Genomic DNA, 15,929 nt, shown 5'->3' on the forward strand with positions numbered 1-15,929 from the left:
AAAAACAAAATAGGGACTTCCATGGCGGCCCAGTGGTTGGGTCTCTGCACTTCCACTGCAGGGGGGACAGGTTCGATCCCTGGTTGGTAAACTAAGATCCCACATGCTGTGCAGTGTGGCCAAAAAGAAAACAAAAAAAAGAAAAGAATGACTCTAAACGGGAATTCCCTGGCGGTCCAGTGGTGAGGACTCCACAGCCAACAATAAATAAAAAAACAAAATAATGAATGTTGGTAAGAATGTGTAGATTTAGAACCCTTGTACATTGCTGGTGGCAATGTAAAATGAAGCAGCTGCTTTGGAAAACACTCTGGCAGTTCCTAAAAAGGTTAAACATAGAGTTACCATATGACCCAGTAATTCCACTCCTAGGTGTATACCCAAGAAATGAAAACATTTATCCATACAAAAACTTGTACACAAATGTTCATAGTAGAAGTATTCATGATAGCCAAAAAGCGGTAACAGTTCAAATGTCCATCCACTGATAAATGAATAAATAAAATGTACATCCAAGCAATGGAATATTATTCGGTAATAAAAAGGTATGAAGTACTGACACGTGCTATAACATAGGTGAACTTAAACATTTTGCTAAGTGAAAGAAGCCAGACACAAAAGGCCACATATTAGATGATTCCATTTATATGAAATGTCCAGAAAAGGCAAATCTATAGAGACAGAAAGTAGATTAGTGGTTGCCTAGGGCTAAGGAAGTTGGGGATAAATGAAGGGTGGACTGCTAATGGGTACAGAGTTTCTTTTTGAGGTAATGAAAATGTTCTAGAAGTTATTGTAGTGATGGTTACACAACTTTGAGAGTATCCAGAAAAGAAAAATGTTTAATGGGTGAATTATATGGTATGTATTATATCTAAGTAGAGCTGTTATGTTATTTTTTAATGATGAAAGGACGTCACATGAATAATAATTTTAACAAAGGCTACAATGTCAGAAGTGATATTTTGACATGTAATCCAAATCTGTGGATATTCATCTAAGCTCCCAGGCAACAATCCTTGAGAAAGAACCAGAAATGATGAACCAGGACTCTTGCTGTGTGGACCATGGGCCCTTTCTATTCAGCACACCAACCTACTTCCCTGGAGTCTGTGTTCCCTCATTTGCATTTTTTCACCAGGCAGATGTCCTTCTTTCTAATCACCCCCTAGAAAGGAGAGGAAGAAGAAGTTTATTACCAAGGAACCAAATGTCGGAAGAAAAATTTAAAGCCAGTTTAGATTCTGGTCCTGATTTTTTAATTTTCATGAAATCATTTGAGATCTTATGGGCATAAAATTCCCCTGTCCTTAACTCTAAGGAGCACTCTAAAGATTCTATTCTGAAAACAAACATGGTTACCAAGGGGGAAAGGGGGGAGGGATGAACTGGGATTGACATATACACACTACTATATATAAAATAGATAACTAATAGGAACCTACTTTATAGCACAGGGAACTCTACTCAATACTCTGTAATGACCTATATGAGAAAAGAATCTAAAAAAAGTGGATATATGTATATGTGTAACTGATTCACTTTACAATACAGCAGAAACTAACAACATTTTAAAGCAACTCTACTCCAATAAAAATGTTTAAAAAATAGTTTAGCTGGAAAAAACAACATTCTATTCTGAGAAAAGGAAAAGGCAACAAATGTCATGATGCCCCGACCACAAAGAAGTCTCAGGTCTTATTCAGCAGGACTGTGGGGGTCATAAAGAAATCTTCAGTTCAGAGAGGTAGAGGGGAAACATTCTGGAAATCCTAAGTGTGGGAATCAATAAGAGCTGGAGATGATCACCTCCTAGAAAACTGAGTAAAGTGCTTCATGGTAAAGACACTGTGAGCTGCCTACAGGAACCCACTCTCTTGCTTGGCAATGACCTCAGATAAAACATAATCTGGCTTCCCGAGGACACATTTTTCCCCCAGCTGTGAAATGGGTCTGAAATACTGAATTGTTTCAGATAACTCATCAAAGATGTCTGAGACTATCAGGAGGGGTGGGAAATATTGATCATGCCAATGTTTGACCTAAAAGGGAAATTCCTACCTGAAGTTATAGGTCCCAAGAAACTGATAACATCAGTTGCTTAGAAGGGAATGGCATGGTGGCACAGATGTAGGGGAGGGGAGTGTGAATGAGATGGGAAGTGGCTTTATGCTGTATACCCTTTTGTACTTTTTGAATTTTGAACACCGTTCCTGAAACAGTGTCTGGCATGTAGTAGGTGCTCAATAGATATTTTTGAAAGGGTGAATGGAGTCAAACAAATGTGATTTTTTGCCATAGAGCAGAGATTGGCACAACATTGTAAATCAACTCTACTTCAATTAAAAAAAAAACAACGTGATTTTTTAATGCTAGCTCCACCATTTTTATTGCGAGCTTTGATTAGTTTCTTAACCATTCTGAGCTCCACAGTTTCCTCAAAAGCAGTATAGGGATTGTGATAATGTCTCTCTCATAATACTGTTATGAGGATTAAATGAGTTATTGCATGTAAATCACTGGCATACACTAAACAGTCGATAAAGAGTAGTTGCTGTGATGATGATCACGATGATGATGATGATGATGACAACTACAACAATGATGGTGGAAGAGAAGCAGACCAGAGGGATCTACTAATTCTTCTACGAAAATAGAGCATTGCTCTAGTCAATATTGCTTGAAATAAATGTGCATCATCTGGATTTGGGTATCTTTTATTTCTATTTTTATTTTTTTTTAACTTTTTTTTTTTTTTTTTTTTTTTTCACTGTGTTGGGTCTTCGTCTCTGTGCGAGGACTTTCTCTAGTTGCGGCAAGCGGGGGCCACTCTTCATCGCGGTGCGCGGGCCTCTCACTATCGCGGCCTCTCTTGTTGCGGAGCACAGGCTCCAGACGCGCAGGCTCAGTAGTTGTGGCTCACGGGCCTAGTTGCTCCGCGGCATGTGGGATCTTCCCAGACCAGGGCTCGAACCCGTGTCCCCCGCATTAGCAGGCAGATTCTCAACCACTGCGCCACCAGGGAAGCCCGGGAATCTTTTATTACAGGGAGGTTTTTCAATTAGAAATGTACTTGAGGTCTATTATTCTGTAGAGGATATAAAGATTAATAAGAAAAGGTCCCTGCCCTCAAGGAGCTTTGTTATAATAATATGGGTGAATGAATGTCTTAAAAACAAACTCTAGACTATCTGATTGCTGTTGTTGTAGTGAATTAATTAAAATGAACACACTGCATGAAGATTCAAGAGCTGGAAAGTTCAATGAAGCTAATACTCAAGATTCTGCAGTTATTACAGTTCTTAGTGTAGCAATGAACCAGATATCACATGGAGGACATTCGAATCTTCTTCCCTCTTCTTTGCTTAGCATCTGGGCTTTTTGTATACTGTTTTTATATATGCATAGATATGAAAGGTAGTATTACCCACTGGTTAAAAACATGGACCTTTCTCTGACATTTCCTAACTCTATGACCTTGGCAAAGCATTTACTTTTCCTCGGCCTATGTTTTTTATTTTAGCCTAAAAAAAAAAAAAGCTAATAATCACACCTATATCATACAGTTGTGAGGATTAAATGTACCACTGCCTTTAAAATTTTTAGCACTGTACCTGACCCGGTCAGTTCTCAATTTCCTTCTATTTGAAAGGAGTAGAATAAATTTTGCCTGGCGGCAAGCAATAAGCTATAAAGAAATTAGTTTAGCCCGTCTTTCCTTCTCCCAAGTTGAAAGGCAAACAATTTTTGGTTGTTTGATTTTTTAACCTCATAAATTATACAAAATACTATTTGCATGGCTTATGTTGAAGGAAAACAAAATTGATAAAAGGAGCGGGGCTGTACATTTCCTAAATCTTTGCTAGTTTAGGGAAGATGGTTCTGATTTGTTTCTCCTTCTGAGTTCATGATCTTGATTATTAGTCCCTCCAGCCACTCAGCCACCGAAGCTAAAAAGAGAAGAGCCGTGTTTGAGATGGGGAAGAGGGAAGCAGAGAGAAGAGAGATTGAATAGTTGAAGTGGGAGTAGTGGAAAAGAGGAAAAGAGAAGATGACTGCCCAGGTTGATTTGGGGAACTGAACTTAAGAGCGTACAGTCCCCAGGACGGGAGAGGCCTAATGGTTCCTGAAGAGCAGGGGCTGTGTCTTAGTCATCCCTGTCCTCCACCAGCACCCAGCACTGTCCCTGGCATCAGGATGGCATCATCAAATGTGGGTCACTGAGTATCACCCCAGCACTTCTCGGAGAAAGAGCAGGATTATATAGGCTGAAAGCCCAACCCTGAGTACAAAAGGGGCTTGCTGGGTTTCTAGGGAGAACGAGCCATTCTGTTTTTCTGAATCAGAAGGTGAACATCTGGATGGAGCAGAATATTTAAGAAGTCTCAGAGGGAATGAGGACAAGGAATATGGACAAGAGCAGCAGTCACAGGGGCAGTTGCTGTGGTGACAGCAGCTCCTAAACTGGGTGGCTCATGGCACTGAGCCACAGTTTGTGAGGCCTTTCTCTTTCTTGATCATCAGGAGCAATGATTGTGGAAGTAGAGCAGGAGGATGTTACACATGGAGTTCCAGCCTTCTAGTTGATGGAAAACTAGCCACAAAATGACTGTAGGCTCATTATTTTCCACCTTATTAACCCTCTAAGGCTGGAAACCCAAGAAACTTTTGCTCCCTTTTTGTAATCCAGCAGATAGGTAACAACTCCATGTTATAAATGAGGAAACACGCCCAGAGAAGTTAAACAACTTGTCCAAAGGCACAGAGCGAATAAATAGCAAAGCAAGGATTTAATCTTGGATATGATTCTTGAACAAGATCTTTCTGTGGTGCCATAAAGCCGTTGCTATTGGTTAAGCAATTGTAAGAGGTGCAAGTACTATTTTTAAACAAGAAGGCCATACCTATCACTTTATTCCCTGCGTATGCACCCATTCCTGGGTATTCTGGGACATTAAAGTGAAAAACAGGAAGTCTCCACGAAAGAAAACAAAAGGAGAGCAAAGGTTTTTTTTGTTTTTTTTGGCCATGCTGTGTAGCATGTAGGATCTTAGTTCCGCGACCAGGGATCAAACCCGTGCCCTCTGCAGTGGAAGCGTGGGGTCTTAGCCCCTGCACTGCCGGGGAAGTCTCTTTATTAATCTAAATGTATAAGCAAGCATATATTGTCTATTATGATCAGGTACATAAGTACATACATATATAGATACAGTGTATACAAAATTATTAATCAGCACCATGCTCAAAATAAATTAGATTTCTACCACCTTTTATTTTTAAAATTATAATAATTGCATTAGGTTATTGTTTTTTTCTTTTTAATTTTTGAATTTTATTTTTTTATACAGCAGGTTCTTATTAGTCATCAATTTTATACACATCAGTGTATACATGTCAATCCCAATCGCCCAGTTCAGCACACCACCATCCCCACCCACCGGCCGCTTTCCCCGCTTGCTGTCCATACGTTTGTTCTCTACATCTGTCTCAATTTCTGCCCTGCAAACCAGTTCATCTGTACCATTTTTCTAGGTTCCACATATATGCGTTAATATACGATATTTGTTTTTCTCTTTCTGACTTACTTCACTCTGTATGACAGTCTCTACATCCATGCACGTCTCCACAAACGACCCAATTTCGTTCCTTTTTATGGTTGAGTAATATTGCCTTGTATATTTGTACCACAATTTCTTTATCCATTCATCTGTTGATGGGCATTTAGGTTGCTTCCATGACCTGGCTATTGTAAATAGTGCTGCAATGAACATTCGGGGGCATGTGTCTTTTTGAATTATGGTTTTCTCTGGATATATGCCCAGTAGTGGCATTGCTGGATCATATGGTAATTCTATTTTTAGTTTTTAAAGGAACTTCCATACTGTTCTCCATAGTGGCTGTATCAATTTACATTCCCACCAACAGTGCAAGAGGGTTCCCTTTTCTCCACACCCTCTCCAGCATTTGTTGTTTGTAGATTTTCTGATGATGCCCATTCTAACTGGGGTGAGGTGATACCTTATTGTAGTTTTGATTTGCATTTCTCTAATAATTAGTGATGTTGAGCAGCTTTTCATGTGCTTCTTGGCCATCTGTATGTCTTCTTTGGAGATATGTCTATTTAGATCTTCTGCCCATTTTTGTATTGGGTTGTTTGTTTCTTTAATATTGAGCTGCATGAGCTGTTTATATATTTTGCAGATTAATCCTCTGTCCATTGATTCGTTTGCATATATTTTCTCCCATTCTGAGGGTTGTCTTTTCGCCTTGTTTATGGTTTCCTTTGCTGTGCAAAAGCTTTGAAGTTTCATTAGGTCCCATTTGTTTATTTTTGTTTTTATTTCCATTACTCTAGGAGGTGGATCAAAAAAGATCTTGCTGTGATTTATGTCAAAGAGTGTTCTTCCTATGTTTTCCTCTAAGAGTTTTATAGTGTCTGGTCTTACATTTAGGTCTCGAATCCATTTTGAGTTTATTTTTCGAATAGATCTCGAATCCATTTTGAGTTTATTTTGTGTATGGTGTTAGGGAGTGTTCTAATTTCATTCTTTTACATGTAGCTGTCCAGTTTTCCCAGCACCACTTATTGAAGAGACTGTCTTTTCTCCATTGTATATCTTTGCCTCCTTTGTCATAGATTAGTTGACCATAGGTGCGTGGGTTTATCTCTGGGCTTTCTATCTTGTTCCATTGATCTATGTTTCTGTTTTTGTGCCAGTACCATATTGTCTTGATTACTGTAGCTTTGTAGTATAGTCTGAAGTCAGGGAGTCTGATTCCACCCGCTCCATTTTTTTCCCTCAAGACTGCTTTGGCTATTCGGGGTGTTTTGTGTCTCCATACACATTTTAAGATTTTTGGTTCTAGGTCCGTAAGAAATGCCCTTGGTAATTTGATAGGGATTGCATTTAATCTGTAGATTGCTTTGGGTAGTAGAGTCATTTTCACAATATTGATTCTTCCAATCCAAGAACATGGTATATCTCTCCATCTGTTGGTATCATCTTTAATTTCTTTCATCAGTGTCTTACAGTTTTCTTCATACAAGTCTTTTGTCTCCCTAGGTAGGTTTATTCCTAGGTATTTTATTCTTTTTGTTGCAGTGGTAAATGGGAGTGTTTCCTTAATTTCTCTTTCAGATTTTTCATCATTAGTGTATAGGAATGCAAGAGATTTCTGGGCATTAATTTTGTATCCTGCAACTTTACCAGATTCATTGATTAGCTCTAGTAGTTTTCTGGTGGCATCTTTAGGATCCTCTATGTATAGTACCATGTCATCTGCAAACAGTGACAGTTTTACTTCTTCTTTTCCAATTTGTATTCCTTTTATTTCTTTTTCTTCTCTGATTGCCGTGGCTAGGACTTCCAAAACTATGTTGAATAATAGTGGTGAGAGTGGACATCCTTGCCTTGTTCCTGATCTCAGAGGAAATGCTTTCAGTTTTTCACCATTGAGAATGATGTTTGCTGTGGGTTTGTCGTATATGGCCTTTATTATGTTGAGGTAGGTTCCCTCTATGCCCACTTTCTGGAGAGTTTTTATCATAAACGGGTGTTGAATTTTGTCAAAAGCTTTTTCTGCATCTATCTAGATGACCATATGGTTTTTATTCTTCAATTTGTTAATATGGTGTATCACATTGATTGGTTTGCGTATATTGAAGAATCCTTGCATCCCTGGGATAAATCACACTTGATCATGGTGTATGATCCTTTTAATGTGTTGTTGGATTCTGTTTGCTAGGATTTTGTTGAGGATTTTTGCATCTATATTCATCAGTGATATTGGTCTGTAATTTTCTTTTTTTGTAGTATCTTTGTCTGGTTTTGGTATCAGGGTGATGGTGGCCTCATAGAATGAGTTTGGGAGTGTTCCTTCCCCTGCAATTTTTTGGAAGAGTTTGAGAAGGATGGGTGTTAGCTCTTCTCTAATGTTTGATAGAATTCACCTGTGATGCCATCTGGTCCTGCACTTTTGTTTGTTGGAAGATTTTTAATCACAGTTTCAATTTCATTGCTTGTGATTGGTCTGTTCATATTTTCTATTTCTTCCTGGTTCAGTCTTGGAAGGTTATACCTTTCTAAGAATTTGTCCATTTCTTCCAGGTTGTCCATTTTATTGGCATGGAGTTGCTTGTAGTAGTCTCTTAGGATGCTTTGTATTTCTGTGGTGTCTGTTGTAACTTCTCCTTTTTCATTTCTAATTTTATTGATTTGAGTCCTCTCCCTCTTTTTCTTGATGAGTCTGGCTAGTAGTTTATCAATTTTGTTTATCTTCTCAAAGAACCAGCTTTTAGTTTTACTCATCTTTGCTATTGTTTTCTTTGTTTCTATTGCATTTATTTCTGCTCTGATCTTTATGATTTCTTTCCTTCTGCTAACTTTGGGTTTTGTTTGTTGTTCTTTTTCTAGGGCCTTTAGGTGTAAGGTTAGATTGTTTATTTGAGATTTTTCTTGTTTCCTGAGGTAGGCTTGTATAGCTATAAACTTCCCTCTTAGAACTGCTTTTGCTGCATCCCATAGGTTTTGGATCATCGTGTTTTCATTGTCATTTGTCTCTAGGTATTTTTTGATTTCCTCTTTGATTTTGATTTCCTCTTCAGTGATCTCTTGGTTATTTAGTAACATAGTTTAGCCTCCATGTGTTTGTGTTTTTTACGTTTTTTCCCCTGTAATTCATTTCTAATCTCATAACGTTGTGGTCAGAAAAGATGCTTGATATGATTTCAATTTTCTTAAATTTACTGAGGCTTGATTTGTGACCCAAGATGTGACCTATCCTGGAGAACGTTCTGTGCGCACTTGAGAAGAAAGTGTAATCTGCTGTTTTTGGATGGAATGTCCTATAAATATCAATTAAGTCTATCTGGTCTATTGTGTCATTTAAAGCTTCTGTTTCCTTATTTATTTTCATTTTGGATGATCCGTCCATTGGTGTAAGTGAGGTGTTAAAGTACCCCACTATTATTGTGTTACTGTCGATTTCCTCTTTTATAGCTGTTAGCAGTTGCCTTACGTATTGAGGTGCTCCTATGTTGGGTGCATATATAATTATAATTGTTATATCTTCTTCTTGGATTGATACCTTGATCATTATGTAGTGTCCTTCCTTGTCTCCTGTAACATTCTTTATTTTAAAGTCTATTTTATCTGATATGAGTATTGCTACTCCAGCTTTCTTTTGATTTCCATTTGCATGGAATATCTTTTTCCATCCCTTCACTTTCAGTCTGTATCTTTGTCTGGTTTTGGTATCAGGGTGATAGTGGCCTCATAGAATGAGTTTGGGAGCTCCCACCAAGGAGTGCTTCCCAGAACTTCTGCTGCCAGTGTCCTTGTCCCCATGGTGAGCCACAGCCACACCCCACCTCTGCAGGAGACCCTCCAACACTAGCAGGTAGGTCTGGTTCAGTGTCCTCTGGGGTCACTGCTCCTTCCCCTGGGTCCCGAGGCACACACTACTTTGTGTGTGCCCTCCAAGTGTGGATTCCCTGTTTCCCCCAGTCCTGTCAAAGTCCTGCAATCAAATCCCACTAGCCTTCAAAGTCTGATTCTCTAGGAATTCCTCCTCCTGTTGCCGGACCCCCAGGTTGGGAAGCCTGACATGGGGCTCACAACCTTCACTCCAGTGGGTGGACTTATGTGGTATAAGTGTTCTCCAGTCTGTGAGTCACCCACCCAGCATTTATGGGATTTGATTTTACTGTGATTGCGCCCCTCCTACCGTCTCATTGTGGCTTCTCCTTTGTCTTTGGATGTGGGGTATCTTTTTTGGTGAGTTCCAGTGTCTTCCTGTCAATGATTGTCCAGCAGCTAGTTGTGATTCTGGTGTTCTCGCAAGAGGGAGTGAGAGCACATCCTTCTACTCTGCCATCTTGGTTCAGGGCCTTGCAGTCTGAAGCATAAGGAGGGGCTGAATTTCCTAAAGCACAGGCTGGTGGAGGCTCTTTGGGCTGAGCAGGAGCTGGAGCTGGAGCTGCAGCAGGAGCGGGAGCCGGATCCCGTGCTGGAGCCTGTAGCCAGGGCGAGAATATCTGCTTCTGGTATTGCAGCTGCCCGGGAACTTCTCCAATTTTGCACTAGGTTATTTCAAACTCCATAAATTAAAACTGTTTTGATTACATTTTAATCATCCAATATTGTGTTTTAAATAAGTCTAAGACACTTTTTCATACAAAGGATAGACAATAAGCCCATTATTTATCTTTATAGAAACTTCAAGCAAGTATTATTAGGTTCATCAATTCATGGTCTATCCCCATTGATAAAAAGAAAAATCAGAGTGATTCTAAAAGTGTAGCCTGATTTTGTTTTTGCTCTTCTAATTCTGAGTTATCCAACCAAGTGATCTATAATTCAGTGAGAAAGTAACAACAGCCATTTAAAATAATATTTTTAATAAAATATCTATGAAATGTTTTTTACCGGTTTCTCATCTTTCTCTTCCTCTTTGGGGGAACAAGTACCAAGTGAGATCCGCCACTGATGCTTCTGTTGAACCAAAGCCACTTGCTGCAGCAGATAATTTGCCATGCAAGGTACAGTAGCAAGGTTTTCAATTTCCTTCAAAACAAAAGCTTTTCAGTATGGAGATTAGGTTAAACCTAACAGGATATCAGATCACATTGTTTTTTTTTTTTTTTTTTTTTTGGCTGCTTTGGGTCTTCATTTCTGCACGTGAGCTTTCTCTAGTTGCGGTGAGCGGGGGCTACTCTTCATTGCAGTGCGCAGACTTCTCATTGCAGTGGCTTCTCTTGTTGCACAGCACAGGCTCTAGGCGTGCAGGCTTCAGTAGTTGTGGTACACGGGCTCAGTAGTTGTGGCTCACGGGCTCTAGAGCACAGGCTAAGTAGTTGTGGCTCACAGGCTTAGTTGCTCCGTGGCATGTGGGAACTTCCTGGACCAGGGATCAAATCCGTGTCCCCTGCATTGGCAGGCAAATTCTTAACCAGGAAAGTCCCAGATCAAATTCTTACATGCTCAGGACTTTTCAAGTACACATTGGGGAAGTATCTTTGAAGGCATAGGTGGTGACCATAAAAACTGCGAAAGACTCGGATGCTAAGGAGCCGGAAGAAATAATAAGTCAACATATAACAATTTTGTTTAAGAAGAGTGAAATGGGAAAAAAACAGGCACACATCTAAAAGGAAACCTCTCTTGAAATCAGTCCCACTATTTATCTAACAAGTTAGAAGTTGTTAGCAGGAAAGTACACTGATTCTGCTCCCACCTAGGATGTAGAAAGCTGAAAAGACCATTGTTGCCATTCTAACAAGAAAAAACTAGACAAACCACACAATCATAGCTTTTCTGAACCAATCAGAGAGCTGTCTTAGGACAGCCAAGCAATCTGAGGAAAGAGAAGACTTCCCAGAGAGAGACAGGGATGAGCAGTAGCTGACCTGGAGGAGGAGACACCAGATATCGTGCAAGCAGGGAAGAATTCAGCTAAAATATTTAACAAATTGCCAAAGGTTTAATGTGAGCTAGCATGAAAGTATAGAACCCCTGGGAGCTGCAGACACAGTGGGAATTGGCACACACTAACAGGCTCTTCACAGACTTTACCAGGTGCTCAAGAAAAACAGAAGCCCAGGCAGGAGACCAGAGAAAGCCGCCATTTGTGATGCATGCTTGGAAAAGAGAGCAGCCACCACTACAAAAAAAGGCATGAAGCTCTGCCCAGACCCTTCTTCCTTACAGACCAAAGCCATAGGGAGAAGGGTAGAAAAACTTGTGGCTCCCAGGGAACAGGTGAAAACCACTGTGACTGAGATCAAGGTAAAAAAACTGACAAAAACCCTCTACTTCTAGGGGAGGAGCAGGAAACTCTCTCCTGCAAAGAACCTGCCAAAATTACTGGCAGAGTTTTGCTACCCCAGGGAGGGACAGGATCACTGAGAAAGCCCAAATCCCCTGAGACCCAGGACACAGGGCCTGCTAGGACTAAAGCTGGACCTGGGCAGCAGAAAACCCTCCCCAATCCCCAGCTCCAGGCCAACAAGACCCACGAATGAGGGAAGGGAACAGCAGCCTTCCCATGGCGGAAGGCCAAAAGTGTGCTCAGAGACCCTTCCCCAGTTCAGGCACACAGGGAAGGCTGAAAGCTGAGGATGGAGTAGGAACACTGAAAAAGCCCTCTAGCAACCTAGCTCCTACCCTAATCCAACTACTGAAAACCAAAAGAAAAATTAGAAGGCAGCCAGAGAAAGAAGACATTAAATGCAGAAGAACAAAGATAAGAATTACACACCAGGCTTCTCATTAGACACTGTGCAAACCAGAGGACAATGGAGCAACATTTTTAAAGTACTGAAAGAAAATAACTGTCAACCCAGGATTCTACACACAATGAAATATCTTTCAAAAATGAAGACAAAATAAAGAATTTTTTAGAAAACAAAAATGACAGAATTCATTACCAGTAGTCCTGTACTATAAGAAATATTAAAGGAAGCTCTACAAGCAAGAGGAGTATATCAGAGAATCTGGTATCATACACAAAGAAATAGATCTATAAAAATAAATGAAGATCTCTGGAAATGGTTAAAATAAAAATAATAGAAAGACATTCTTTCTCTTATTTTTAATCTCCAAAAGATCATTGTCTTTCAAAAAGAAATATAGTACTGGTGTATTGTGGTTTTATTGCAAATATGAAAGTAAAATGAAAACCACAGAGATGAGAGAGAATAATTAGAAGTGTGCTTTGTTAGGTTCTGAAGCTAAATATGACTCAGTATAATTTTTTTTTGAAGGCAGACTGTGATTAATTCAATATATATATTGTAAGCCTTTGGACAAAAACTAAACAAAAAACATTTTTTTATTTGGCTGCACTGGGCCTTTAGCTGCAGCATGCAGGATCTAATTCCCTGACCAGGGATTGAACCTGGGCCCCCTGCATTGGGAGCACGGAGTCTTAAATGCTGCCACCAGATAAGTCCCTAAACAAAATTTTTAATGGAGATAAAATGGATTCATAAAAACATTCAATTAATTCTAAAGGAGGAAGAAAAAGAGAAAAAAAGAAACACAGAACAAAAGAAATGCAAATCAAAACTACAATGAGGTATCACCTCAGAGTGGTCAGAATGGCCATCATAAAAAGTCTACAAATAATAAATGCTGGAGAGGATGTGGAGAAAAAGGAACCTTCCTACACTGTTGGTGGGAATGTAAATTGGTAGAGTCACTATGGAGAACAGTATGGAGGTTCCTTTAAAGACTAAATATAGAGCTACCATATGATCCTGCAATCCCACTCCTGGGCATATATCCAGAGAAAACCATAATTTGAAAAGATACATGCACCCCAATGTTCACTGCAGCACTATTTACAATAGCCAGAACATGGAAGCAACCTAAATGTTTATCAACAGATGAATGAATAAAGATGTGGTATATTTATACAGTGAAATATTACTCAGCCCTAAAAAAGAATGATATAATGCCATTTGCAGCAACATGGATGGACCTAGAGATTATCATACTAAGTGAAGTAAGCCAGACAAAGACAAATATCATATGATATTGCTTATATGTGGAATCTAAAAAAAAAAAATGATAAAAATGAACTTATATACAAAACAGAAATAGACCCACAGACATAGAAAACAAACTTATGGTTACCAAAGGGGAAAGTGGGGAGGAATAAATTAGGAGTTTGGGATTAACATATACACACTACTATATATAAAATAGATAATGAACAAGGACCTACTGTATAACTCAGGGAACTATACTCAATATTTTGTAATAAGCTGTAAGGAAAATGAATCCAAAAGAAATATATATGTATGTATAACTGAATCACTTTGCTGTACACTTGAAACTAACACAACATTGTAAGTCAACTATACTTCAATCTTTAAAAAAAAGAAACCTTAAAAAAAGATAAGAAATAAAAAAATTAATTTGTACTGCTAAAAAAAGAAAAAGAAGAAACTAAGAACAGAGGGAACAAATAGAAAACAACTAGCAAGATTATATATTTAAACCCAATAATCACATTAAATATAAGTAGTCCAAATAAATGAATTAAAAGATTGTCAGACTGTATAAAGAGCAATTATCATGTATAAAAGGCTCACTTCAAATAGAAAAGATAGACAATTAAAAGGAAAAGAATGGGAAAAGATATATAGGCATACCTCGTTTTATTACACTTCACAGATACTGCATTTTTTCCAAATTGAAAGTTTGTGGTAAACCCCACATCAAGCAAATCTATTAGCATCCTTTTTCCAACAGCATTTTCTCACTTCATGTCTCTGTCACATTTCGGTAATTCTCTCAGTATTTTAAGCTTTTTCATTATTATTGTTATATTTGTTATGGTGATCTGTGATCAGTGATCTTTGAAGTTGCTATTGTAATTGTTTTGCAGTGCCACAAAACATGTCCATGTAAGATGGCGAAATTAATTGATAAATGTTGCCTGTGTTCTGACTGCTCCACCCACCAGCCATTCCCTCATCTCTCTCCCTCTCCTTGGGCTCCCCTGTTCCCTGAGACACAACAATATTGAAATTGTTAGGCTGATTAATAATCCTACAATGACCTCTAAGTGTTCAAGTGAATAAAAGAGTTGCACATCTCTCACTTTAAATCAAAAGCTAGAAATGATTAAGCCTAGTGAGGAAGGCATGTCGAAAGCTGAGAGGCCAATAGCTGGGCCTCTTGCACCAAACGGCCAAATAGCCAAGTTGTGGGTGCAAAGTAAAAGTTCTTGAAGGAAATTGAAAGTGCTACTCCAGTGAACACACAAATGATAAGAAAGAGAAACAGCCTTATTGCTGATATGGAGAAAGTTTTAGTGATCTGGATAGAAGATCAAACCAGCCACAACAGTCACTTCAGCCAAACTTAATTCAGAGCAAGGGCCTAATTCTTTTCAATTCTATGAAGGTTGAGAGAGGTGAGGAAGCTGCAGACGAAAAGTTTGAAGCTAGCAGAGTTTAGTTCATGAGGTTTAAGAAAAGAAGCTGTCTCTACAACATAAACATGCATGGTGAAACAGCAAGTGCTGATGAAGAAGCTGCTGCAAGTTATCCAGAAGATCGAGCTAAGATAATGAATGAAGGTGGCGACACTAAACAGAGTCAATGTAGATGAAACAGCCTTCTGTTGGAAGAAGATGCCAGCTAGGACTTTCATAGCTAGAGAGGAGAAGTCAATGCCTGGCTTCAAAGCTTCAAAAGACAGGCTGATTCTCTTGTTTAGGGCTAATGCAGCTGGTGAAGATGTGAAGCCAATGCTCATTTACTATTCCAAAATCCCTAGGGCTTTTAAGAATTATGCTAAATCTATTCTGCCTGTGCTCTACAAATGAAACAACAAAGGCTGGATGACAGCGTGTCATCTTACAACATGATTTACTAAATATTTTAAGCCTACAGTTTGAGAGAATTGACTTCAATTTTGAAAGAAGTACTTCTGTGGGTAAAATGCTATCAAACAGCATTGCATGCTACAGAGAACTCGTTCCTGAAAGAGTCAATAGATGTGGCAAACTTCACTGTTGTCTTATTTTAAGAAATTGCGACAGCCACCCCAGCCTTCAGCAAAGACCACCCTGAACAGTCAGCATCCATCAACATCGAGGTGATACCCTCCACCAGCAAAAAGATTATAACTCTCTGAAGGCCCAGATAATGATTAGCATTTTTTAGCAATAAAGTATTTTTAAATTAAGGTTGTACATTATTATTATTATTTTATTTATTTATTTGTTTTTTGGCTGCATAGGGTCTTCATTGCTGCACACTGGCTATCTCTAGTTGCGGCGAGTGGGGGCTGCTCTTCACTGCGGTGCAGGGCCTTCTCATTTGCGGTGGCTTCTCTTGTTGCGAAGCATGAGCTCTAGGTGTGCAGGCTTCAGTAGTTGCAGCACACAGGCTCAGTAGTTGCGGAATGCAGGCT

This window comes from Balaenoptera ricei, chromosome 16, assembly GCF_028023285.1.
Source record: "Balaenoptera ricei isolate mBalRic1 chromosome 16, mBalRic1.hap2, whole genome shotgun sequence".
NCBI lineage: Eukaryota > Metazoa > Chordata > Mammalia > Artiodactyla > Balaenopteridae > Balaenoptera > Balaenoptera ricei.